Source organism: Heloderma suspectum, chromosome 3 (genome assembly GCF_057233095.1).
Source record: "Heloderma suspectum isolate Gila_16-S chromosome 3, 16-S_ref, whole genome shotgun sequence".
NCBI lineage: Eukaryota > Metazoa > Chordata > Lepidosauria > Squamata > Helodermatidae > Heloderma > Heloderma suspectum.
The window spans coordinates 295,027,867-295,054,815 of record NC_139460.1 but is presented as its reverse complement, the minus strand read 5'-3'; the positions used below and the strand labels follow the sequence as shown (position 1 = coordinate 295,054,815).

Here is a 26,949-nt window from a genome sequence, read left to right as displayed (position 1 = left end):
TAAGTGGGCCACCTCTATTTCAGGAGGATACTCACCAAAGTGATGGTAAGGAGCTTCATCATTCTGGCCAATTCTGGCACTGAAGTTTCGTGCCAGTATCACAAATGCTTCTAGATACAAGGTTATCCTTCTGTCAATAAACTCTTGCAGTCTTAACCATCTATCCTTATTTGGCTGTTTTTGGCGCAACTTGGATAAATAAACGTTTATTAACAGTAGGGAGAAAGAGCAGAAGTTAATAACTAGGGAGACTGTGATATTAGGATATAAGGAGCCTGGGGAAGGAGGACCAGCCAGCAGCTGCACCGGGTGATCCTGAGCCTGAGCCTGCTTCTGCCCCCGCCCACAGGTACTTAAGGCGGGGCTGCCAGAGGCAGCGCCTCAGCATGCGCCTCGGCGTAGCGCCAAGTGCGACACTAAGTGCGTGCTTAGCGTCGCAGTTGGAGTCGCATAGGACCTGAAGATCTACCCACCTGCCTCTCCAGAGACATCAGCAGCCACAATACCAGCAGCAAATAGCAGCAGCAGCAGAGGGCAGCAGCTTTAAAGACAAGGGGAAGGGGCAAACGTGGACTATCTGCTCCTTCTTAGCTGCTGTTCTCTTTTATCTCTTTTATATTCTTTTAAACTGTTGTGTATTTTATATCTTAATATTTTAATATGTGCCTGGGAGGACTATTGGGCAACTCAGGGGGTGGGGGAGGTGCCACCATAACTGTGGTCACGGGCAGGGGGAGGTATGGCGTTGGGGGATTAACAGGCCAGCTGAGGAGAAGAGGGGCTAGACACCTTACAGCTGTCCCCTCTTCTGGTTCTTCCCCCAACCTGATGGTTCCTGGCAGCCTTACCAGTCTGCCCTCGGGTCTGGTGGTGCTGCTGCTGAATGCCAGGTCTGCCCAAAATAAGACCTCCCTCATCCATGATTTGATTGTGGATGAGGGGGCTGACCTGGCATGTATTACTGAGACCTGGGTGGGGGAACTGGGAGGGGTCACTCTCTCCCAGCTGTGCCCTCCTGGGTACTCGGTGCAGCACCAACACCGACTTGAGGGTCGGGGAGGGGGGGTTGCCGTGGTCTATAGGAATTCAATCTCCCTCTCCAGGCTTCCTGCTCATTCGAGTGCAGATCTTGAGTGTTTGTACCTTGTGTTGGGTACCCGGGACAGATTAGGGATTCTGTTGGTGTATCGCCCACCCCGCTGCCCATCAGACTCCCTGCCTGAGCTGACGGAGGTGGTCTCGGACTTGGTGTTGAGGACCCCCAGGATGATGGTCCTGGGGGATCTCAACTTCCATGCCGAGGCCGCTGTATCCGGGGCGGCTCAGGACTTCATGGCCGCCATGACAACCATGGGGCTGTCCCAACATGTCATCGGCCCAACGCATATAAAAGGACACACACTTGATCTGGTTTTCTCAACTGGGCAGGTGGATGGTGATCTGAAAGTAGAGGAATTAACATCTGTCCCTTTGTCATGGTCAGATCACTTCCTGCTGAGGTTTAGACTTCTGGTGGCCTTTCCCCTCTGCAAGGGTGGGGGACCTATTAAAATGGTCCGCCCCCGGAGATTAATGGATTCCGATGGATTCCAGAGGGCTCTGGGGGATTTTCCTGCTGGTATGGCTGGTGCTCCTGTCGAAGCCCAGGTCGCTCTGTGGAATGCAGAGATGACTCGGGCGGTTGACACGATCGCGCCCAAGCGCCCTCTCCTCTGAGCAGAGCCCGGCCAGCTCCTTGGTATACACCTGAGCTGAGGGCAATGAAGCAAGAGGGGAGACGGCTAGAACGCAGGTGGAGGAAAACTTGTGCTGAGTCTGACCGAACACAGGTAAGAGCCCACTATCGAGCCTACTCTGTGGCGGTGAGGGTGGCAAAGAGGCAGTTCTTTTCCACCAGCATTGCATCTTCTCAGTGTCATCCAGCGGAGCTTTTCTGAGTGGTTCACGGCCTGTTACATTCTGGGCCAGGGAGAGAGATGGTGGAACCCTCGGTAGCACGCTGTGACAAGTTTGCGCGGCACTTTGAGGATAAAGTCGCTCAGATTCGTCATGAATTGGACACCACCATTAATGCAGTTCCATTGGTAGAGGCATTCAGAGCACCGTCTGGTCCAGTTTTATTGGATGAGTTTCAGTTACTGAGGCCTGAGGATGTGGACAAGGTGCTTGGCCAAGTCCGATCGATCACTTGTGTGCTTGACCCTTGCCCTTCATGGCTTATTAAATCAAACAAGGAGGGGTTGTCCGGCTGGGTCCAGGAGGTTGTAAATTCCTCCTTGAGAGAGGGAGTGGTGCCTGCTGCTTTAAAAGAGGCAGTAATTAGACCACTCCTGAAAAAGCCTAACCTATACCCAGAGGATGTTAACAATTATAGGCCAGTGGCCAACATCCCCTTCCTGGGTAAGGTGCTTGAGCGGGTGGTTGTAGGACAGCTCCAGGCACTCTTGAATGAAACGGATTATTTAGATCCATTTCAATCGGGCTTCGGGCCTGGTTTTGGAATGGAAACTGCCTTGGTCGCCCTGTGGGATGACCTCTGCCGGGAGAGGGACAGGGGGAGTGCGACCCTGTTGATTCTCCTGGACCTCTCAGCGGCTTTCGATACCATCGACCATGGTATCCTTCTGGATAGGTTGTCTGGGTTGGGAGTTGGAGGCACTGCACTACAGTGGTTCCGCTCCTACTTGGATGGCCGATTCCAGAAGGTGGTGCTGGGGGATTATTGCTCTGTGCCATGGCAATTGTGCCATGGGGTTCCACAGGGCTCTATTTTATCCCCCATGCTGTTTAACATCTACATGAAACCGCTGGGGGAGGTTATCCAGAGGTGTGGGCTGAGGTGCCATCAATATGCGGATGACACCCAGCTCTACCTCTCTTTTTCATCAAACCCAGGTGAGGCAGTGGCTGTTCTGAACCAGTACCTGGGCACGGTAATGGACTGGATGAGGGCTAATAAACTGAAACTCAATCCAGACAAGACAGAGGTACTGTTAGTGGGTGGTTCGTCTGCCCGGCTAGGTGATATTCAACCTGTTCTGGAGGGGGTTGCACTCCCCCTAAAGGATCAGGTTCGTAGTTTGGGGGTGCTCTTGGATCCAGAACTGTCACTTGAGGCACAGGTGAACTCAGTGGCATGGAGCACTTTTTATCAGCTTAGGCTGGTATACCAACTATGCCCTTATCTGGACAGAGATAGCCTAGCTACAGTTATCCATGCTCTGACAACTTCTCGTCTGGATTACTGCAATGCGTTATACGTGGGGCTGCCTTTGAAAACGGTCTGGAAACTTCAGCTGGTCCAAAATAGGGCAGCAAGATTGTTAACAGGGACTGGCCTGCGAACTCATATTACGCCAGTACTTTTCCAGCTGCACTGGCTGCCAGTCCATTTCCAGGCCCGATTCAAAGTGCTGGTGTTAACATTCAAAGCCCTTAACGGCTTGGGGCCAGGTTACCTGAAGGATCGCCTCCTCCCATATGTGCCTGCCTGGACCTTAAGATCATCATCAGCGGCCCTTCTCCGTGAGCCCCTGCCAAAGGAAGTGAGGCGGGTGGCTACTAGGAGGAGAGCTTTTTCTGCTGTGGCACCCCGGCTCTGGAATGAGCTCCCTAGTGAGGTTCGCCTGGCGCCTACATTGTACTCCTTTCGGCGCCAGGTGAAGACCTTTTTATTTTCCCAGGCTTTTTAGCTTTCTAAATTTTTATCTTTGCTGTTTTAAATCTGTATTTTAAATTCCTGTACTGCTGCTAGGTTTTATTGTGGTTCTATTGTTATATTGTGGTTTTAATGTTCTATATATTTTAAATTGTTTTATTGTGTGTTGTTTGGTTTTAATTTTTGTGAACCGCCCAGAGAGCTTCTCCTATTGGGCAGTATAGAAATGAAATGAAATAAAAATAAATAAATAAATATTAGGCAAAGAATCTAAACTGATAGGGGTGGCTCGGAGTTTAGTAGAAACCAACACCCCGAGACCTCCTTTGGGACAACCGCCCCTAATGCTAGGCTTAGCATGACCTCCCAAGTCTCTTCCATATTAAGTCCAAGATTTTTTGGCTACATATTTTTGGGTGCATCCTTTCCATATTCCATTGCTCCTTCATATCTATCTTCTGTGCTTTCACTTTATTCTCTTTCAACCTTTAAGAAGCATCTTAAAGCACATGTAATTCAGTTAGGCACAGGGACAGATAGATCATAGTATTTTTGGTTCATGGCATTTTCACATCCATTCATTCATAAGCCTATTATTTCCTATTCTCCACATGAATCTCCATTTTTTTAATCCTTGCGAAAATTTGCATTTAAATATGTAGTTTTGCATTTTCTCACAAAATACGCATTTCCAAATGTATTTTATATAAAATACATATTTGGTATACACATTTTGGTACATTTTCTAAACCAAGAGATGGAGATTGCAAAATCTGGAGAAATGAGAAATTCAGAGGATAACTGCATTGTGATCCACACATTAGCTCAGAAGTTGGGTATCAGATCAGTTCATGTCAGAATTTGCAAAGAATGAATTCCTCAAGCATCTCCTGTTAGGTCACATTCATACATAACATTAAGGGCACAATCCTATGCGTGTTTAAACAGATAAAAGTCCTACAACTCCTATAATTCCCCAGCCAGTCTAAACATGCATAGGACTGTGCTCTAAACAAACCTCGGGCTTCACTATTTTTTCCCTTTCTTCTCATATTATTTATTTAAATCCTTTTTCTAGGCCATTGGCCTCCACAAAGTAGCCTACAAAGTAACCAAAGGAGTACATTTTAAAGCAATAGCATAGGCAATCAACATAAAATCAATTTAGGGTCAATTCTATTGGATTGCTACCCATTAGATGGAAACCTCTCATCTCAGAGAATCTGGTACCCTCCGGTACCCTACTGGGCTGTTGCCAGCAGAGCAGGAGGAATGATGGAGGTGATTTTCACCTCCTGGTCTTCCTTTTCAGCAGTTTGCATGAGATGGGCTTCTGAGCCTATCTAGTGGAGTCATGTTGCTGGGGAAGGGGCCAGGACTTCAGATGCTTTAAGATCTGGTGGATCCTGACATCTTGTCCTCCCTCCCCTCCCTGTCCACCAGCATGGCCCCCTTTTTCTAGGGATGTACGAAAATTCTGCCACGGATCTGGGGGAGGCCCCCGGGATGAGACTTACCTTGGGCGGATCTTCCTGGTGGTTGCGGCGGCGGCTGCGGCGGCGGTTCGGCGGCAGCAGCTGGTCTTCCGACCGGCTGCCACCACCGTCATTTCCAGTTTAAAAAAAAAACAAAAAAAAAACGTGATAGGCTACGTAAAGATTTATGTAGCCTATCACGGCTAGGTTTAAAAAAAAAATGTGATAGGCTACGTAAATGTTTATGTAGCCTATCATGTCTGACTTTAAAACAACAACAACAACAACAACAACGCGCGTACACAAATGGCGGCGGCCGTGGCTGCCGCCATTTGCGTACGCGCGTTGTTTTTTTTAAGTCAGCCGTGATAGGCTACGTAAACATTTATGTAGCCTATCACGGATGACTGCAGGCGGCTACGGCCACCACCATTTGCGTCCCTGCTAGCCAGCGGCTGGATGTCCGGCTGCTGGCGGAGCCGGCTGGCGGTTCCGCAGAATCCCTGCGGAGCACAGCCGGCCGGGCAGGATTCCGGGGGGGAGGAACGGAGCGCCTCCCCCCCGGTGAGGATTCCAGGGGGAGGGATGGAACGCCTCCCCCCCAACCATAAACATAATCCGCGAAAGGTAAGTGCCTTTCGTACATGGTAAGTGCCTTTTCCTCTGCCATCCTGTTATGGATCTGCCACGAAAGGTTGGTGGTACAGTTCTCAATGTGCTCAAAATGATTACTGACTATTACTGACTATTCCCTACGCCCACCAAAGCAAAAACTGTCTTGTCTTGGAGCTGTAAGCATGTTGCATAGAAGGTAATGAGGAATCCAGAGAATTAAATAAATAATAAAATAACTGGTACCGATAAGGAAGATACAGAGTCACAAGCAGGTTCATAATAGGGATATACGAATTACTTACCTGTTCCGGTCGGGGCATCCACTGGGGGGGGGAGGCGCTCCGTCCCTCCCCCGGAATCCTTGACTGGGGGGGGAGGCGATCCGGTCCTCCCCCCCCCGGAATCCTTCCTGGCTGGCTCTGCCCCGCGGCAGCTCCGCGGAGCAGCCGGCCAGGTCTGTCCGCAGCTGGACTTCCGTCCACGGATGGGCTGCTGCGGATGCAAATGGCGGCCGCCATAGCGGCCGCCATTTGCATCCTTCCAGGCTGCCGTGATACGCTATGTAAGAATTTATGTAGCCTATCATGGCTACCCCCACCCCCCCCAAAACATGTACGCAAATGGCAGTGGCTACGGCGGCCGCCATTTGCGTTCCCTATTTTTCGCCGTTCTAGCCTACGTAAATATTTACGTAGGGAATTACGGCGAAAAAAGGGAACCACAAATAGTGTAGTGGGCGCTATTTGTGGTTCCCTTTTTTCGCTGTAATTGCCTACGTAAATATTTATGTAGGCTAGAACGGCGAAAAATAGGGAATGCAAATGGCAGCCGCCGTAGCTGCTGCCATTTGTGTACGCCATTTTTTTTGGGGGGGTAGCCATGATAGGCTACGTAAATTCTTATGTAGCCTATCACTGCAGCCTGGAGAGATGGCAATGGCGGCCGCAGCTGGCCAGCCGCCGCATCCGCCACTGGAACCGCCACCGCATCCGCTGCATCCGCCGCATCTGCCCCAGGTAAGTGCCGTCCCGGGGGATTCCGTGGGGGGGCGGGGGGCAGGAGGCCGTTCCGCCATGAATTCTGGGGGGGCGGATTCTATAGAATCCGGCCTCACTGGAATCCATGGCGGAATTCTCCACCATCCCTAGTTCATAATGCATTCTGGGTAAGTGGCATAAAAATAATGGTCAAAATGACCTGAATGGTATACAAAGAGAAAATGCTGATTTAAAGCCCTGTCACTTGGGCCAAAATGTTATCTGAGACATGAACAGGTGTGAGACCGTATTGTTGTTGTCTATTCATTCAGTCGCTTCCGACTCTTCGTGACTTCATGGACCAGCCCACGCCAGAGCTTCCTGTCAGCCGTCGCCACCCCCAGCTCCCCCAAGGTTGAGTCCGTCACCTCCAGAATATCATCCATCCATCTTGCCCTCGGTCAGCCACTCTTCCTTTTGCCTTCCACTTTCCCTACAATCAGCATCTTCTCCAAGGTATCCTGTCTTCTCATTATATGGCCAAAGTACTTCAGTTTTGCCTTTAATATCATTCCCTCAAGTGAGCAGTCTGGCTTTATTTCCTGGAGTATGGACTGGCTTGATCTTCTTGCAGTCCAAGGCACTCTCAGAATTTTCCTTCAGCACCACAGTTCAAAAGCATCTATCTTCCTTTGCTCATCCTTCCTTATGGTCCAGCTCTCGCAGCCATAGGTTACTACGGGGAATACCATTGCTTTAACTATGTGGACCTTTGTTGTCAGTGTGATGTCTCTGCTCTTCACTATTTTGTCAAGATTTGTCATTGCTCTCCTCCCAAGAAGTAAACATCTTCTGATTTCCTGGCTGCAGTCAGTGTCTGCAGTAAACTTTGCGCCTAGAAAGACAAAGTCTGTCACTGCCTCCACGTTTTCTCCCTCTATTTGCCAGTTATCAATCAAGCTGGTTGCCATAATCTTGTTTTTTTTTTTTAGGTTTAACTGCAAACCAGCTCTTGCACTTTCTTCTTTCACCTTCGTCATAAGGTTCCTCAGCTCCTCCTCGCTTTCAGCCATCAAAGTGGTATCATCTGCATATCTGAGATTGTTTATGTTTCTCCCAGCGATTTAAAATCAAGCCTTGGCTTCATCATGCCCAGCACATCGCATGATGTGTTCTGCATACAGGTTGAATAGGTAGGGTGAGAGTATACAACCCTGCCGTACTCCTTTCCCAATCTTAAACCAGTCCGTTGTTCCATGATCTGTTCTTACTGTTGCTACTTGGTCATTATACAGATTCCCCAGGAGACAGACAAGATTATTTGGTATCCCCATACCACCAAGAACTTGCCACAATTTGTTATGATCCACATAAAAGGTAAAGGTATCCCCAACCAGTCGTGTCCGACTCTAGGGTGCGGTGCTCATCCCCGTTTCTAAGCCGAAGAGCCAGCGCTGTCATGTGGCCGGCATGATTGAACACTGAGGTGCACGGAACGCTGTTACCTTTCCCGCCGAGGCGGTACCTATTTATCTACTTGCAATTTCTTGCTTTCGAACTGCTAGGTTGGCAGGAGCTGGGACTGAAGACGGGAGCTCACTCCGTCACGCAGCACTCGGGTCTCAAACTGCTGACCTGCCAACCTTCCAGTCTGCAGTTCAGCGTCTTAACCACTAAGCCACCGCGGCCCCACATGATACACATAGTCAAAGGCTTTAGAATAGTCAATAAAACAGAAATAGATGTTTATCTGAAACTCCCTGGCTTTCTCCATTATCCAGTGGATATTGGCAATATAGTCTCTAGTTCCTCTGCCTTTTCTAAACCCAGCTTGTACTTCTGGCAATTCTCATTCCATGAATTGCTGGAGTCTACCTTGCAAGATCTTGAGCATTACTTTACTGGCATGTGAAATAAGTGCCACTGTTCGATAGTTTGAATATTCTTTAGTGTTTCCCTTTTTTGGTATGGGGATATAAGTTGATTTTTTCCAATCTGATGGCCATTCTCATGTTTTCCAAATTTGCTGGCATATGGCATGCATCACCTTGACAGCATCATCTTGCAGGATTTTAAACAGTTCAGCTGGGATACCGTTGTATCAGCATTATACGTATTAGCAAAGCTTCTTAAGGCCCATTCAACCTCACTCTTCAGGATGTCTGGCTCTAGCTCACTGACCACACCGTCAAATCTATCCCCGATATTATTATCCTTCCTATACAGATCTTCCGTATATTCTTGCCACCTTTTCTTGCTCTCTTCTGCTTCTGTTAGGTCCTTGCCATCTTTGTTTTTGATCATACCCATTTTTGCCTGGAATTTACCTCTGATGTTTCTAATTTTCTGGAAGAGGTCTCTTGTCCTTCCTATACTATTATCTTCTTCCGCTTCCGCGCGTTGCTTGTTTAAAAAATAATTCCTTATCTCTTCTGGCTAACCTCTGGAATTTTGCATTTCATTGGGCATAACTCCCCCTATCACTGTTGCTTTTTGCTTTCCTTCTTTCTTGGGCTACTTCCAGCATCTCAGCAGACAGCCTTCTTGCCTTCTTGGTTTTCTTTTTCTTTGGGACGTTTTTTGTTGCTGCCCCCCGAACAATGTTGCGAACTTCTGTCCATAGTTCTTCTGGGACCCTATCTACTAAATCTAGTCCCTTAAATCTGTTCTTCACCTCCACTGCATATTCATGAAGAATATTAGTGAGCTCATATCTAACTGATCTGTGGGTCTTCCCTATTCTCTTTAGTCTGATTCTAAATTGTGCAATAAGAGGTTTGTGATCTGAACTACAGTCAGCTCCAGGTCTTGTTCTTACCGACTGTATAAATGTCCGCCACCTTTGGCTACAAAGGGTGTAGTCAATCTGATTTTGGTGTCGACCATCTGGTGAAGTCCATGTATAAAGTCGTCTTTTAGGTTGTTGGAAGAAAGTGTTTGTTATGCACAGTGAGTTGTCTTGACAAAATTCTATCAGCCTATGTCCTGCTTCATTTTGCTCTTCCAGACCATGCTTGCCTGTAATTCCAGGTGTCGTTTGACTACCCACCTTAGCATTCCAGTCTCCTGTAATGAAAATAACTTCTCTTTTTGGCGTATTATCCAGTAGGTGCTGCAGATGCTCATAGAACTGATCTACTTCTGCTTCTTCAGCATCTGTGGTTGGGGCGTATATTTGGATCACTGTGATGTTAAATGGCTTACCCTGAATTTGAATTGAGACCATTCTATCATTTTTTGGATTGTATCCAAGCACTGCTTTAGCCACTTTATTATTAATTATGAAGGCTTCTCCATTTCTTCTGTGGTCCTCTTGTCCACAGTAGTAGATCTGGTGGTCATCTGATGTGAAATGGCCCATTCCAGTCCATTTCAGTTCACTGACACCCAAAATGTCTATATTTAATCTTGACATCCCCCCAGTAACTACATCCAATTTGCCCTGGCTCATAGATCTTACATTCCAGGTTCCTATGGTGTGTTGATCTTTAGAACATCGGATTCGTCGTTCACCACCAGCACCGTCGGCCGCTAGCCATCCTTTCAGCTTTGAGCTAGCTGTGTCATTCTATTTGGGGCTAGTTGAACTTATCCTCTGTTCCTCCCCAGTAGCATTTTGACCATCTTCCAACCTGGAAGTCCCGTCTTCCAATGGTATACCAACATATCTCTGGTTGTACTGTTCCATTTAGTTTTCATGACAAGAATACTGGGGTGGGTTGCTGTTACCTTCCCCAAGGATCGTATTTAGTCTGACCTCTCTACCATGACCTCCCTGTCTTGGGTGTCCCTTCACGGTTTAGCTCATGGTGTCATTAAGGTGCTCAAGCTCCAGCACCACGAAAATGTAACTATCTCCTTTGCTGGAGGAGACTGTATTATTCCAGGTCAAAAGTGTTCTTAAAGTTTTCACTTATCAGTTAATGAGCAACAAATATCATGTAAGGTATACACATCAAAAAGCTTTATATACAGGTGTCTAGAAAGATTTATAGAATAGGTTCAACTGGGAAATGTTGAGTAAGTAGTTATCTTCTCAAAGGTATAATTCAAAATTGATCTTATTTAGCCTGAAAGGTATATGTTTAAGCCTTTTAAGTATGCTCTAATTTTTTTAGGGATGGTTAATAAGAATAATTAAGACTGTGAGCTCTTATTTATGGGAGTAGATAATAGTAGATATGAAATTATTTCTACACAAAAAAGTATAAGTATGTGCTGATTTTTGAATGTGGGAGCTTATTAGAAGCTCACCAGGCCTGTGTACCTGTCAGCTGAATAGCCTATTCAGTACTGAGCTTTGTAATTAGAATGAGATCTGTTCTTTTTAAGCTATTAAGAACTAAGTAAGGATCTCTAGCAATGCTCTCTTTTACAACAAAAATGTCACTGTAGTTATATTTTAATGTGATGCTAGAAGTATATTTCTAATTTTTAAAAAATGTATCAGAAAGGTTTTCCTTTACTAATTCTTGTTAGTACAAAACCAAAATTGCACCCACCTAAAACAATTTCCAAACTTTGAAGTGTATTGATCAGCTATGGGTAGTTAACTGGCAGCCAATGGCTTCCTAAATTCTGGAGCTATATTATGATTACTCAGCAAAGTCCCAAATCTGCAAGTGTTGTGTCCTTTCTATCTTCTTTTGGCTAGAAAGCCACAGGAGTCCAGAATGGGTTTTTTTCTGCTGCTTACTTAATTGAAACTTCTAGAAGTACTGAGCACACCAAAGGGGACTTGCCTGGATCTGTTTGCAGGGAGCCCTAAATAATCAAAAGGAGGGGAGAACAACAGATCACAGGCACACTCAGTCAACTATAGTTACAATAACGCTGACCTAATACATTATAGTAACAATTCTCTTCCAAGGTCATGACACCAGTCTTGGAAGAGGAGCTGCCATAGAGCTTTCTGTGGAGGCCAAAAGGGGGACGGGGGGAGGATCTGAGTGAGGATTTTTACCTCCAAGGTCATAGCTTTGTCTATTACCATGGAGGTGAAAATCCCCATGGCCCCCCTCCCAAGTGTCCAGGGGCCAAAGGATTGTTCTTGTTAGAATAAAAATGCATATGACATTTTTTAACCTTAAGACAGTAGCATATAAAACACCCTAATTCAGACTAGCAAAGATAACACAGAGAGCAATAACAGTTTTGAAACTCCAGACCAGCCTCAGGGTACTTCATACTGAATGACAAAGATTTAATCAAAACTGATTTTTTTTTTTTGCCAGCTATCCATCATCATATATATTATGTAACCAACTTTGTATTAACAACATCATTAACAACGTGAACCTACAATTCTTCTTCTGAAATGTTATTGTTTTTTTTGCCAGTGAAATAACGACATCAGTTGGGTGTATTTATTATATTCAATTTGTAATATTTGGCTTGCATTTGCATTCGGGACTTAAAGATGCGTAGTGATGTACATTCACAAACAAGACATCCGATAAGTCTCTGTTCTCACTGCACGGTGTGAATGCAATGCATTTCAATTGTGAAGAGCATTAATGGAATGAATGCTCTCGTGTCACTAATTGGGCACAGATGCCCAATCATCTTATATGGCCAAACTAGATGTGAAATCTGCAGTACAAATCATGTAATGCAAATAGCAGCTGTGCGGTCGGTAGGTTGGTGGAGAAGAGGGGCTGATAATTATTGGAATAACAGCAAGTGAGGCAGGGACATTTAACCTAGTGGAGGTGGGTGGCTCTGATGTCAGTGGGGCTTTGAATCCGCTCCAGGTTTCAGTCAGAACCAGCCATAATTCTACAGGAGCTATCCAAGGTACAGATGTGACCAGTCTGCACTGGTTTAGCCCTTTCTTCCCCTGTTGCATTTCTGAAGAATACCACTCCTCTGAAGCTGCTATTTGCATTGGGAGGACGAAAGCTCCCACTGGTGTCCAGTGGTGTGCTTATGTGCAAGAGAGTTTCTTGGGATCCATATGCACTGACAGTGCAACTGTGCATTATCTTTTCAAAGCCAGTATAAAACAAAGTATGAAATAAGAGAAAACAGACACAAAATCAAGCACAAGTATGAATCCCCTAATTCCAAATCAGCCCATTAGAACACCAGATCCAGAAGGAACACTACACCAATCTTTATAATGTATTAATAAACAAAACAAAACCCACTTTGTTTCTCCTATAAATGTTGCAGAACTCAAACTGTTTTGACTTATTTTCAAACTCTCCCACCTTATGTGAGTTTTGACAGATCTTCGCACACTTCAGAGATTTTCAACATTGCCATTATATAACAGATTTGGCTAATCCAAGCCGGCTTCCCTTTTCCCGGAATGTCATTATGGTCATCTTAGCTACAACAATAGAAAGTATAATTGGACCCATATTATGTTTTTAATAGTAGTAGCAGCTGACTGCACCTCACTGAGAAGTCCCCCATGTAGCTTCCAACTATGAATCGGAAGAGTTGCTAAATTCTGTTTGAACATCAAGCATGTACTTTTCCCTTCCTCTTTCTTCACTGAATTGGCTTTTTAAAGGCCACGGGCTGCTGAGTGTTGCAGAGATAACAAGGACTAAAGAATCTACAACAGGTGGCACCAACTGTGCAACTTTAACTCCCAGCCAAAATAATCTGATGTCCCACTGTGGGGGAAGTTTGGGACTCAGAAGCATGTGTGAGTCTGCAGGAAGTGGGGGTAGCATGCCTGGCTTTCCAGATAGATTTGGATTCCTGTGTTATTTTGTGGAAAGTCAGTGTGGCATGCCATGTCCAAAACGTTTAAACCCTCTTGACTCATGCAGAGAGAAGACACAAAACACAAAAGCTGGCTTGCAAACTGTGCCAGGCAAATTTGGGGCAATGGAAGAGTTAGAACCCAGTCATATGCAGAGTTAGGATAAGCATGTCTCCGAGTCAAACTATACTGTTACCTTAATTGCTTTCAACAGACATCTTAATTCCATGACAGTAGGTTACTCCTCATCCTCCCTGTCCTGGGGGGGGGGGGGTAGAGATTAACAGCACAATCTTATGCATGTCTACTCAGAAGTAAGTTCTACCAAATTAAATTATTTATTCATTATTTATTTATTGCATTTATATCCCACCTTTTTTCCTCTTGCAAAGAACCCAAGATGGCTTACATTATCCTCCACTCCATTTTATCCTCACAACAACAACCCTGTGAGGTAGGCTGGGCTGAGAGTCTGTGACAGGCCCAAGGTCGCTGTCAGGAGCGCCCTAGCTGCCTCTTACAGTCCCCTCCAATAGCCAACTCAAGACACAGATGAAAGGGATTCTTTCCAAGGCTTTATTCCATTACAACTTAATGACTCTTTCAGATGTTAATCACTAGCGACTAAGCAAGGAACAGCACTAGGGAAAGATAGCAGAGTAGCCTAAGCTCCAGGTAAGGCAGCTGGTCCCCGTTTGAAGGAGAACCACGGGAAGACCCTGAACTTATGGGCTAGGGAGAGATCCTCCCTCTTTCCCTTGGGTCCTCGGGACGCGACCGTTGTTTGAGTGCCAAACGAGCGGTACACCTCCTTTCGGCGCCCTCCATCTCTCGTCACTCCCTGCATCTGCGCCGAGCGTCCAGCAAGCCCCCCTCCAACGCTCTCTCACTGCCAGTGTCACTATCTATCCCAGGAATGCTGGCAGGAGGAATCTCTGCCAGCTGCTGTGCTTGTGAGAGATGAGCGAGCTCCTCTCCCATGGGTTGTAGCTCTTCCTCAGAATCAGAACTGTTCTGGGGCTCTATGGGCTCAGTTTCCACCCTGACAGTCACCTAGTGAGCTTCCATGGCTGAGTGGGGACTAGAACCCGGATCTCCTGGCTCCCAGTCCAACACTCTCACCACTACACCACACTGGCTTATGGGACTCATTCCCGGGTAAGCGTGTTTAGGACTGCAGCCTAAAATGCTTAAATGGTCTGGGAAATTTTTGTTTAAAAGCCTTCACCCAGAGCCAAAAAGACATCAAGGTAGGTGCCAGTGTGACATGCCTGATGGAACAGATCTTTATCAGTAATTATTATGTGTGTGCAGCCCCAATTCAGATCCAGATCACCACACACTGGGCGGGGAAAACCTCCCCGCCACCATTTCCTCCTGAAACTCCCCCATACACACGAGTTTTAAAAGAAAAAAAAGTCGGTTGGCATCGATCGGTGTGCAGCGGAGGGGAGGGCGTGATTTCAGGTAAAATGGTGTGTGAGGGTGCTACTTCAGGGTGCTATTAAATCATAGATTTGCTTTAGCAGAAAGTGCTTTTACTCACGCATGTCAGGGCACCTGATTTTGGGTAATTCCCCTACTCAGTGACGACCTATGCCCCTCTGAAACACTGCCTTTAAGGGCTGAGGAGCCCTCTGAAACAGAATGGGATATGGCTTTGAGAACTGCAGGAGGTCGCTGGGATTAGTGAAAATTGGGTGCAGTGATGGAAGGGCACGGAAGTGCTTTCTGCTAACGCAGTGGAGGCTGGTGGCTCCAATGTCAGTGCGGCTGCGAATCCATCCTGGGTTTCAGTCAAGACCAGTCAGAACTCCACAGGAGCTACCCAAGGGGCTGAACCTTTTGGGGGTGTTCAGCTCAGAACCTTGGATAGCTCCTTTGGCGTTCTGACAGGTTCTGATTGAAACCCAGAGTAGATTTACTGCCCCACTGAAATCAGAGCCACCAGCCTCCACTGCGCTAAGGCAAAGCTAACATTGGATACAACCCTAAATGCTTCCATTTGGGTGGAAGCACACTCAAAATGTTTGGAGACCCATCACTTGTGTTGTAGGTATTATAGGCTTAGTAGCATAACAACATTGGAATCTTGAACTGGGCCAGTCGCTTTGAATCAGCTTAACATCTCACCGGGGTGCTGTGAGGATCAAACAGGGGTGGGGGGATGAGACCATGTATACTACCTTGAGCTTCTTGGAAGAAGGGTGGAATCAACATGGAATGAAGAAACAATAATATCAAGAGCTTATTAGCCTGTGTTTTTCTGAAGAATGGTTAAAAATGTGGCTTTTTCATCCAACTGAATAAGAATGGTTGAAAAAATGCAGAAGAAAGTGTTGGGCCTATGCTAGAAAAAGCTGAAAATCCTAGTTTTAGATAAGTATTTCTGTCTCAAATATATCTTTGAAGTGAACCGTGGTTGACCTTTAGAGAGCTTTTGGCTTCTTCAGAACAAGAGGATGTGCAACAACTAGAATATCCTCTCTTTAACAGAATATGTGCCCAAATAAACTTTGATTATACAGACACAACACCTCATTCCTTTCCACCATTTCTTTCAACGAGTGTCTCTTAAGTCTGTGACAGTAAGTTATTCCTCATTCTCCCTGTCTTGGACGGGGCTGGGCATGTGCTCTTTATTCTGCAATCATGCTTTCATCACTAAGCCGCAAAGATCTCCCCTTTTTATTTTCTTCTCTCTGCGCAAATAAATTTCCTCTGCTTCTGCTGTCACCCCTTGCAATATGCCCATATATCTAGTCATTTTTAAGAATTTATACCCCACCCTTCACTATAAATATTACCACAGTGGGTTGCAGTGACGAACAATTGTGACAAAAAGGGAAAACGACAATTAAATACAAAATAAAACAGCAAACTTACAGCATTATTAAAATTAGCTGCTCAGAGATTAACAACACAATCCTATATATATCTACTCAGAAGTAAGTTCTACTGATTTAAATGGGACTTATTCCCAGGTAAGCATTTTTAGAACTGCAAATTAAAATACTTAACAAGTCTTTGAAAAAAATGATGATGATGACGACGATGATGATTTTCACCCAGGGCCAAAAAGACATCATAGTAGGTGCCAGTGTGACATGCCTAATGAAACAGACCTTTATCAGTAAAAACTGATGACTTATCCCAGAAAACTTAGAAGATTTAAAACCTCCGAGAATTTAGGGTTGAAAAGTCTCCTGCTAACTCGTTGAAAGAAATGGTGGAAAGGAATGAGGTGTTGTGTCTGTATAATCAAAGTTTATTTGGGCACATATTCTGTTAAAGAGAGGATATTCTAGTTGTTGCACATCCTCTTGTTCTGAAGAAGCCAAAAGCTCTCTAAAGGTCAACCACGGTTCACTTAAGCTGGTCAAAAAAAATGGGAAGAGAGTGTGTTCATTTCTCTCTTGTTAGCCTTTATTAAAAAAGTAACATATAATAAAAAGAGTAATTAGATTTTTTTAAATAATAGAAAATAATAATGAATCACACCATGAAAAAACCTTTATCCAACACTCTATAAAAGCCTCATTGACCTAAAAGTTTAGGGCCTAGAAGCCCAATGAGGGCAAAAGCCCATCCAAAGTGGCATACATGATTCTATTCTCTCCTTTGTTCTCCTCCTAGTTCCCTTTTCAAGTCTGTCTTAATTCTGTCCAAAATGTCATTATGTTTCTGGATTCTCATAAGAACAAAACATTATTTGTACACTCTGAGAGTAGCTGGACATGAGTGCAACAGCACCCTCCTGCCCATGTTCCCAGCAACTGGTGTACATAGGCATACTGCCTCTGATACTGGAGGTAGCACATAGCCATCAGGCCTAGTAACCATTGATAGCCTTCTCCCCCAGGAATGTATGAAACCCCTTTGAAGCCATCCAAATTGATGGCCATCACTACACTTTGTGGTAGTGATTTCCATAGTTTAACTATGCGCTGGGTGAAGAAGTACTTCCTTTTATCTGTACTGAATCTCCCACCAATCAGCTTCATGAGATGACCCTGGGTTTTAATATTATGAGAGATGGAGAAAAATGTCTCCCTATCCACATTATCCACACCATACATAATTTTCTACACTTCTATCATGTCTCCCCTTAGTCTCCTTTTTTTTTCAAGCTAAACAAACCCAGCTGTTGTAACGTTCCCTCATTTGGGAGATGCTCCAGCCCCTTGATCATTTTAGTTCCCCTTTCTGCACTTTTTCCAGCCCTAAATACTTTTTTTTAGGTATGGTGACCAGGACTGTACACAGTACTCTAAGTGTGGTCGCACCATAGACTTATATAAAGGCAGTATGATATTGGGAATTTTATTCTCAATTCCTTTTCTAATTGTGCCTAACATGGAGCTGGCCTTTTTTTTTTACAGCAGCTGAACACTGGGTTGACATTTTCATCGAGCTGTCCACCACAACCCCAAGGTCTCTTTTTAGGTGGGTCATCACTAGCTCAGATCCCATCAAGTTATACTTGAAGTTGGGATTTTTTGCCCCAACGTGCATCACTTTACACATGCTTACATTGAACCTCATTTATCATTTAGATGTCCATTCTCCCAGCTTGAAGAGATCCTAATTTCTCCATATTAATAAAATAACACTGGTACAATGAAAATAAAAATAACAATCAAAATAACAACAATAACAACAAAGAATCTGCTAAGTTACCGTCAAAAGGACATGAGGGGAAGGGACAAAAAGGCACGATGTTACAGAAGAAATCACATAAAATATCAAGCTAAACCAAAATCAAATAATGTTAGAAGCAAATATGAGATAATAAGTAGGGATGGGCGGATTCCCTACCTGTCAGTCCGTGGGGAATCCACCCACAGGGGGGAGGCGATCTGTTCTTCCCCCTGGAATCCTCTTTAGCCGGCTCCGCTCTGTGGCGATTCCATTTACAGCTGCATTTACCTTAAACTAAGACCTTTACAGCTGCAAATGGCATCCTGGACGCCATTTGTGTCCACAGTCAATACCCCTCAGCCAGCGATATGCCATAGCAGCTGTATCGCTGGTGCTTCGGAGCTGGCCAGCAGCTCTGCGGAATCACTGCAGAGCAGAGCTGGCCAAAGAGGATTCCAGGGAGAGGAACAGATCGCTTCCCCCCGCGGTCGGATTCCCCACAGATCGGCAGGTAGGGAATCCGCCCATCCCTATCCTAACCCCTGCTCCCCACTGCTGCCACTCTGGGACTCCCCAAAAGCCCATCTGGAGAGTCAGGGGCCCTCTTGAGGGTAGGGATGTATGAAAGTCACTTACCTTTAACGAAATTTTATTCGCAGTGGGGGGGAGGCGCTCCGTCCCTCCCCCCGAAATTCTGGCCGGGGGGGAGGCACTCCGTCCCTCCCCCCCGAAATTCTGGCCAGGGGGGAGGCGCCTCATCCCTCCCGCTGCGAATCCTGGCCGGCCGGGAACGCAAATGGCGGTGGCCATAGCTGCCGCCATTTGCATCCCTGCAGTCAGCCGTGATAGGCTACGTAAACGTTTACATAGCCTATCACGGCTGAGTAAAACAAAAAACAAAAAAACCGCGCGTACGCAAATGGAGGCGCCCATGGGTGCCGCCATTTGCGTTCCTTATTTTGGCACGTCTAGTCTATGCAAACATTTACGTAGACTACAGCGAAAATAAGAGGAACGCAAATAGCGTAGACGCTACACTATTTGTGTTCCCCTTATTTTCGCCGTAGTGTATGTAAATGTTTACGTAGACTAGACGTGCCAAAATAAGGAACGCAAATGGCGGCACCCATGGGCGCTGCCATTTGCGTATGCGCGGGTTGTGTGTTTTTTTTTTTACTCAGCTGTGATAGGCTACGTAAATGTTTATGTAGCCTATCACATTTTTTTTTTTTACTGGAAATGGCGGCGGTGGCAGCCGGTCGGAAGACTGGCTGCTGCCGCCCCGCCACTGGAGCTGCTGCCGCCAGAGAGATTCGCCCAAGGTAAGTCCCATCCTGGGGGGGGCGGGGGGGCAGACTGTTTCGCCACCGATTTCGGGGGGCCGAATGTGGTGGCATTCGGCCTCCCTGAGATTCGTGGCGAAATTCTCTGACATCCCTACTTGAGGGGTGTGAGATGGGAGGGGGCATGAGAGACTGCTAGGGGGAACAGAAGATGGCAAATTTGTCTTCCATGAAATTTGTTAATTTCACTTATCTTAGGAACAAAGCCTGATTTTAGGTGATTCTCACCTCCCACAGCACCCCCTCCCCCCACACACCCATGCCCACCCTACATGATTCAGGACCAAGGCTTTGACCCTCCAGAGGGGCTTTTGGGGGGCACAGGTAGCTACAGAGGAAAGATGGGGGCAGGAAGCTTTTCTTCCATGACCTCCTTTAAGTTATTTATCATAGGATCCAAGCCTGAGAGATTCACCAGAATTTTAATGAATTCTTATACATTCTAGAGCTGTGCTGAAAATTTATTCCACCTTCCCCCACCCCAATCATTCTCACTCAATTGGATAGAAAAGAAATTGGTCTCAAAACGAAATTCAAAGGAGAAGAATATTCTGGAGAACTTCTCATGGATTGGGTTTGGTGTTCTTGTGATTTTCTTACTTATGAGGTGGCCAGGTGTTCTGCATTTCATTGTTGCCACCCCAGCTTCCTGCACTTCAGTTAAAACCTTGGGGAAGACATCATGAGGTAATTCCCCTGACAGGGCTTTTTCAGATCAAGAAGTGCAGGGAGCCTGCATGGCTATGTAGCAGAACATTCATTGTACTGCATTGAATTGATAAGAATTTATTGTATTTTGTAGACGTGACTTGTTCCATGTGTGTGTGTTATGAGATAACTGTGAGTAATGGAATGTAGTAGAGATGTACAAATCCCTTACCTTGTTCCGGGTGGGGGCCTCAGTAGTGGGGGGGAGGCAATCCTTCCCTCCCCCCAGAATCCTCCTTGGCCAGCTTCACTCTGTGGCAAGTCTGCAGAGCTGCCAGCCAGGACTGGCCACTGCCTGACTTCTGGCCACGGCCGGTCTTCAGACGCAAATGGCGTCTGTCGTGGCGGACAACATTTGCGTCCCCTGCCTTTTGCCATGATAGGCTACGTAAATTTTTACGTAGCCTATCACGGCAAAAGGTAGGGATGCAAATGGCGTAGCAGACGCCATTTGTGCCCCTGCTCTTTGCTGTAATCATTTGCATCTGAAGAGGAGCGGCGGCGGATGGTGGAGGGCAGCTGGAGGGGTCCGTCCTGGGGGAATCCGTTGTGGTAGGGTCCATCCAGGGGGGATTCCGTGGGGTGGCGGCGGGGTAGTCCGTTCCACCACCGACTCTGGGGGGCTGGATTCTAAAGAATCCGGCCTCATTGGAGTCCATGGCAGATTTCTACGCCATCCCTAATTCTAGGAATTGAAGGAAGGCTACTACAGCTGGGTCAGTTAGGTACTGGAAGCAGCAAGCTGCTTAGTTTAGTAGGGATACCTTTGTCTAGGTGTTACTGGTGTCAATGGCAGGGCTGGTTACATTGAGAACAATGGGAATGATAGTATGACCAGGCCCAAAATTAAGGATGAGGTCATTGACATCATGGGGGTTATAAAAGACCAGGGTTTGATTTGTTTGGGAGAGAGATCTTGGGAGATGTGTGCCTAAGCTCGCTTCGCCCACCATGCCTTCCATTTAGGTAAATATGAAACTTTGATATTGACTGTTAGATTGAAGGAACCTAGGTTTGACCATGTTAACAACATGCTTGCTATTATTTTCATTATACTCTTAGTGATCATGCTTGTGTCTATTTAGGGATGTTTGTAACCTGCCTCATCTTAGCTAAAGATCAGCCCTGGATGTGTCTTTACTTATGATTGACAGTTCAAAGTTGTTTTTAGTTATATTTTGTTTGTGTATATTGTCTGTGTGTTTTTATGTAAATGGCTTTTAAACTTTTTATATTGTATTTAATGTTTTAATTTCTGTAAACCACCCAGAGAGCTTCCACTATGGGGCAATATAGAAATGTAAATAATAATAACAATAACAACAACAACAACACTCTTAAGACTGTTTGAGCAATAAATATATATCCCTTAATACCATATTTGTGTTGTTTGGCTTGAGAGAGGTTTCAGGGACCACTACCCATACATTAATTCTTGAAGCCCTAAACACTTGGTAGAAGTTTGCAAACCTATCACTGAGTGGGGTCTGTCCTTAAAACCATTCTCCCTTGAGGTGGTGAATCTCAGATACACCCATTCAAGTTTGGGCAACAAGCTAGTTGGATGGAGTGACAAGAAGTTACTCGTCTTAGCTACAGAGTAGTACTAGAGAGATGTGTACTAAAAAGAAGAGAAACACACACACACACACACACACACACACACACACAGAGCATTCTTGGACATCTTGCAGTGGTTAGGTAAGCTCAAAACACCACCCAAAGAAATTCAACATAAATTATAGACTGCCCTGAGAATGAGGCAGAAAAATGGAAGCCTCTTTCATGGTGGATTCCCCCGCCCCCCGGAAATTGGAAGACAGAATTTTAGCACAGCATTAACTCTACCCCTTTCCTGGAGCTGGAGACAACAGTTGCCCCATCACATTTGCTTCAGGGCATTCAGTGAAGGAGTAGGATCAGAAGCATCAGCAATAGAGACAAGATGTATCCACCATCACCGCTCAGAAATTTTATGTTTGGAAGACCCTGAGGAAGGTGCTGAATCCTGAAGAACGATCTTCCTCGGGGTCTTCCAAATCAATTTATCTCGGCATATGAGCAGTTGTTTCACAGCATACTATGTAATAATAATAAAGGTAATAACAAACACATATTTGGGGATCATTGCCTTATAGGTACAGAATGGGGAAGCAACTTCACACACCGACGGAGATTGATTGGAAAGAGGCACACCCAAAGCAGCAATCACGCAGAGTAACGTAGGCCAGATTCCTCTGTGAGTAGGTGCTTTGTCTTTTAAAGGACTTTTGGTTATTTGATTAACCAGTTTATCTTGGCATACTTGCAGTTGTTTCATGGCATGCTGTTTGCGAATCATTGCTTTAGGTATGGACAGTGGAGGCTGGTGGCTCCAATGCCAGTGGGGCAGTGCATCTGCTCTGGGTTTCAGTCAGAACCAGCCAGAACTTTAAAAGAGTTATCCAAGGTGATGAACTCAATTTGGCGATTGGCTTCGGCACTTTGGATAGTTCCTTTAGAGTTCTGACTGGTTCTGACTGAAACCCAGAGCGGATGCACTGCTCCACTGAAATAGGAGCCACCAGCCTCCACTGGCTATAGAATGGGGGAAGCAACATATCTAAATAAACAAATGACAGACAGCTGACATTTAACGCATAATCCAGTGATGGAAATTTGTGGATAAAAGCGTTCAGCTCTGCACTTCATTTTCAGTTATCTCAATGTGACTTAAGAAAATCTCACTATGTGTCTCATGATGTGTTCAATCAATGGGGCTTACCCCCAGGAAAGTATGCATTGGATTACTTGTTTAAAGTTTATTTGTTATTTGCTATGGATTTGTCATCTGGCTTTGTACAAATCAAGAGCAATCAGACAAATTCATTTGAAATATTTGGATTTATAATGCTTTTGGGCCCAAAAATCAATAGAATTAAACTAGTTTAGAAGCAAGCCAGCTAGCTTGACTAATGTATCATGTGCTTGGGATTTTTTTTGTTTTTGTTTTTTTGAAAAAAAAACATATCAGGAAGATTGTAAGGTTATAAAAACAATTTGTTACTACAGTGAGGCTAAAGGATCTGCTTCGGTATTTAATTTGTGAAGCTCAAAAGAAGTTATTCACCAAATTCCCTCCTTTTTATAGAATAATTTACAAATATTTTATCTAATCACTGCCTCAATAATCACCTTAGCAAAACGTCTCAGAAGAATTACTGAACATTCTAATGATTTATTAGCATTCTTGCTGAAACAGTTTCTCCAGAAGAACACTTCCAAACACAGCGATCTGTTTCACACAACATGACAACCCACCGTGGGTTGTCAGCCTTGTTTGTTTCAGAATGGCTTGTCATGACATTCAAACCTGCCACGCTAGATTCAGCGTGGCTTGTTAACCTCACACAAGTCACCCTGAGAACCAATGGGTTGTGGTTGAGTTGTTGGCAGTGGCTTGTTTTCAGAGTAGCTTGTTGTGACTTCAGAACCTGGCACCATGGCTTGTGCCAAAAGGCTACAGATAGGGATGTTGGAGAATTCTGCCATGGACTCCAGTGAGGCTGGATTCTTTAGAATCCGGCCCCCCAGAGTCTGTGGTGGAACGGGGCAATCCCCACCACCACCCCGCGGAATTCCCCCGGGACAGAGCCTACCTGGTGGCAGCGGCTCCAGCGGCTCCAGGGGCTCCAGCGGCAGCTCCGGCAGCAGCGGCTCCGGCGGTGGCTCCGGGTGGTCTTCTGGCCGCTGCCAGGCTGCGGCCGCAAATGGCGGCTGCTACGCCGGCTGCCATTTGCGTCCCTGCCAAGCCATGATAGGTTACATAAGTATCTACGTAGCCTATCACGGCTAACGCAGGGACGCCATTTATGTCCCTGTCTTTTGCTGTGTTTGGCTATGTAAATATATACGTAGCCTATCATGGCTAACGCAAGGACACAAATGGTGTAGTGGGGGGGGATGGAGTGCCTCCCCCCCCACCGCGGATGACCCCAGTGGAACAAGGTAGGTATTTCGTAAACCCCTTGCTACAGAGTCTCTTGACAAGAGCAGCAGAAAACCTGACCGCTTCGCTTGCTCTCTTGCGATCGCATATGTCAGACTGGCAACTGATCGCATATGTCAGACTCGATTCTCATTTGCAGTTGCAATCACTTCTCACTCTGTGCAAACAGGACAGTTGTGCAGATTGAGCACTGACAGACTATGGAATTTGCACAAATTTCCTAATTGGGGGACAATTTTTTTAAAAAGTTCTGGAATAGTATACCAATTTAGTCATACAAAAATATGGTGGGGGAGGGGGCAGCAGGGGGAAGCAAGAGACCAAAAATACACACTTCCCCCCTCCCCATAGGCTAAAGCATGAAAAAGTGGATTTGGGGGAGATTTGTGCTTTTTAACCTTTTTTTCACTTGTGGGGAGACTTTTGCAAATTCGCATTAACTAGTGGGCATTAGTTAATGTGAATTTGTGCAAATCTCCCCCAAAGTGAAAAAAAAGGTTAAAAAGTGCAAATCCACTCCAAATCCATATTTTTATGCTTTAGCCTATGGGTGGGGGTTTGGTGGGAATCTGTATTTTTGGTCTCTGGGTTTTTGCCCCATATTTTATTTTTTGTACGATAAAATCTGCATACAATTCTGGATTTTTTTTTAAAAAAAAGATGCCTGACAATCCAAGAAACACAGATAGAATGGATTTAACAAAATCCATACATCCCTAGTTTTACTCTTTAAAAAAAGTTATGCTGCAAAGGCCACTGGGATATGTGCCAGGAGCAGGTGGGAAAGAAACTATGGCAAAGGAAGAGTGCCTGATCATCTGATGGCAGCAGCGTGAGTTAGCGATGGATTAAACAAGCCACTGCAGTTTGTTTTTAGTTTGGCTTATCATGATGTGCAAACTTGCCCTATGGCTTGGTCTAGATGTAACGGGGAACCACAGTTTCCATTACAAGAATGAGCCACAGCAAGCCTTGAGCTCACATGCTCCATCTTCCTCTCTTTCACAGTTATGAGGAGGAAACTTGAAAGCTTCTGATTTCAATATTAAACTAACCACAGTTCCCTGTGACATCCAAACACAGGGAATTATGGCTTGCTTAAACTTTGAGTGAAACCAGGCTAGAATCAAACCATGGTTTCAGATCCTGGCTTGTTCTCAAAACATAATTGAAACAAACCATAGTTTCCTAAGTTCGGACATAATGGGTACATGTGGTTAGTTTTTTAAATAGAGCATTCAATCTCCTTCTCATGGCATGAAAGAAGGGGAAGCAGGGGCATAGGAGGCAGATCATTTGTGTAGTGGAAAAGCACCATTTTTCACTATGTGAACCAAGCTTATTTCTACACAGTCCTTGTTTCATTTTTGAGTAATGGGACAAACACTCCTATTGCTATATCAGTGTTAGAAAATGTACTTCCTCATTTGGTGCTACCATGCAGGAAAACTTGATGATCCACCCAGCTGCCTTTCCGAATATCAATTGTTTATCTTTACGATCTAGCCTTTCTATTATCCCATAATGTACTCACTGGGTTTATGATGCTATTTGAAAAAAATGCCTACAAATTCGAGTCCCTCTCTTTCCATTTGTTATGTAGGGTTTTTGTTATTTTTGATTTAGAGTCCTGATTGTTTTTGCTACATGTAGTTTGCCACATGGGGGCATTGATGGTATAAATTACAAATGCTGCACTATGGGTGGAAAATACATTAAGGATTAGTAAAAGGTTTCACTATGTAGGTTTATAATAGCAACGTAGTCTGCCAAGTGAAAGCAGTAGTCATGGGTTCTTGTTCATATAAAGATTAGAATTGCTTTTCTTTATATGGCAGATCTGAGAATCAATCACTTTCTTTTGTGCTATTTTCACTGTGCTACCTGGATAGCTCCCTTTGAGCAAGTTGGTACTCATTATCACACTGCCATTATTAAACTCTAAAGCTAGGGTGCTGATGTGTCCTACTTTACAGAGGATGGTCTTCTATTTAAATGACTAACAGAGGACAGGCCTCTGAAGCTTTCCTCTATTTGAAGGGCCATTCAGTGCAAGTGCCATTTACAAATATAGAACCATAAGAAGGGAAAGCAAGGGCCTTGAACTGGCCCATCAACAGTTAGCAACTGGTAGACTGCGCAGCAGGCATACCTGGTAATATGGTGAGATGCATTGTATTTCTATTTTAATTATAGTAATGATCACTGAATTTGCATATATGTTGATGGGCAGAATTCAATGGGGCCCTTCAGCCCTCAGCAATTTTCTTCCACCCTGCCATTGTGCAAATGGGACCCAACGCTTAAGCAAGGGAGATTTAATGCTTCCTAGGGGAGGCCGTGAAATGAGCCTGTTTCTGGAAGTAGGCAGGTCGGTGGAGCTTACATAAGGGAACTCCACTGATCTGCCTCCTTCTAGAAATGAGCGCTTCCAATTGTTCCAGGGGCTCCCCAAGGAAGCGCTGAATCTGCCTTGCATAAGCATTGGGTCCTGGTTGCGCAACAGAATTGGTGGGACCCACTGCTTGTGGAAAGGAATTGGCAGGGCAGCAGAAAGGAATCAGTGGGGGCGTAAGTGCTCTGTTGGATTTTGCCATCTATCTATCTATCTATCTATCTATCTATCGCATATACTCTCTCTTTCTCTCTCTCTCTCCCTTTCTCCTCCCCCCCCCCCAGACATATACACACACACATACACAATTTCTTTTGTTTTGGCAATGCGTACATGGCCACTTTATATGAAAAGCTGGGACAATTTCTTAATATGTATGAAATATCCATATGGCAAGTTATGCCTTATGGACTATCATAACAGAGGAATTT

At 45.2% G+C, this 26,949-nt stretch overlaps 1 long non-coding RNA gene across 1 annotated transcript in view; it reads left to right on the top strand.

The window, feature by feature from the left end:
- Positions 1–26,949, top strand: part of LOC146351453 (uncharacterized) — a 174,720-nt gene that overhangs the window by 10,090 nt on the left and 137,681 nt on the right. Inside the window, exon 3 of the long non-coding RNA XR_014788900.1 lies at positions 22,274–22,374. This is a non-coding gene — a long non-coding RNA (uncharacterized LOC146351453). The remainder of the gene's footprint in view (positions 1–22,273; positions 22,375–26,949) is intronic.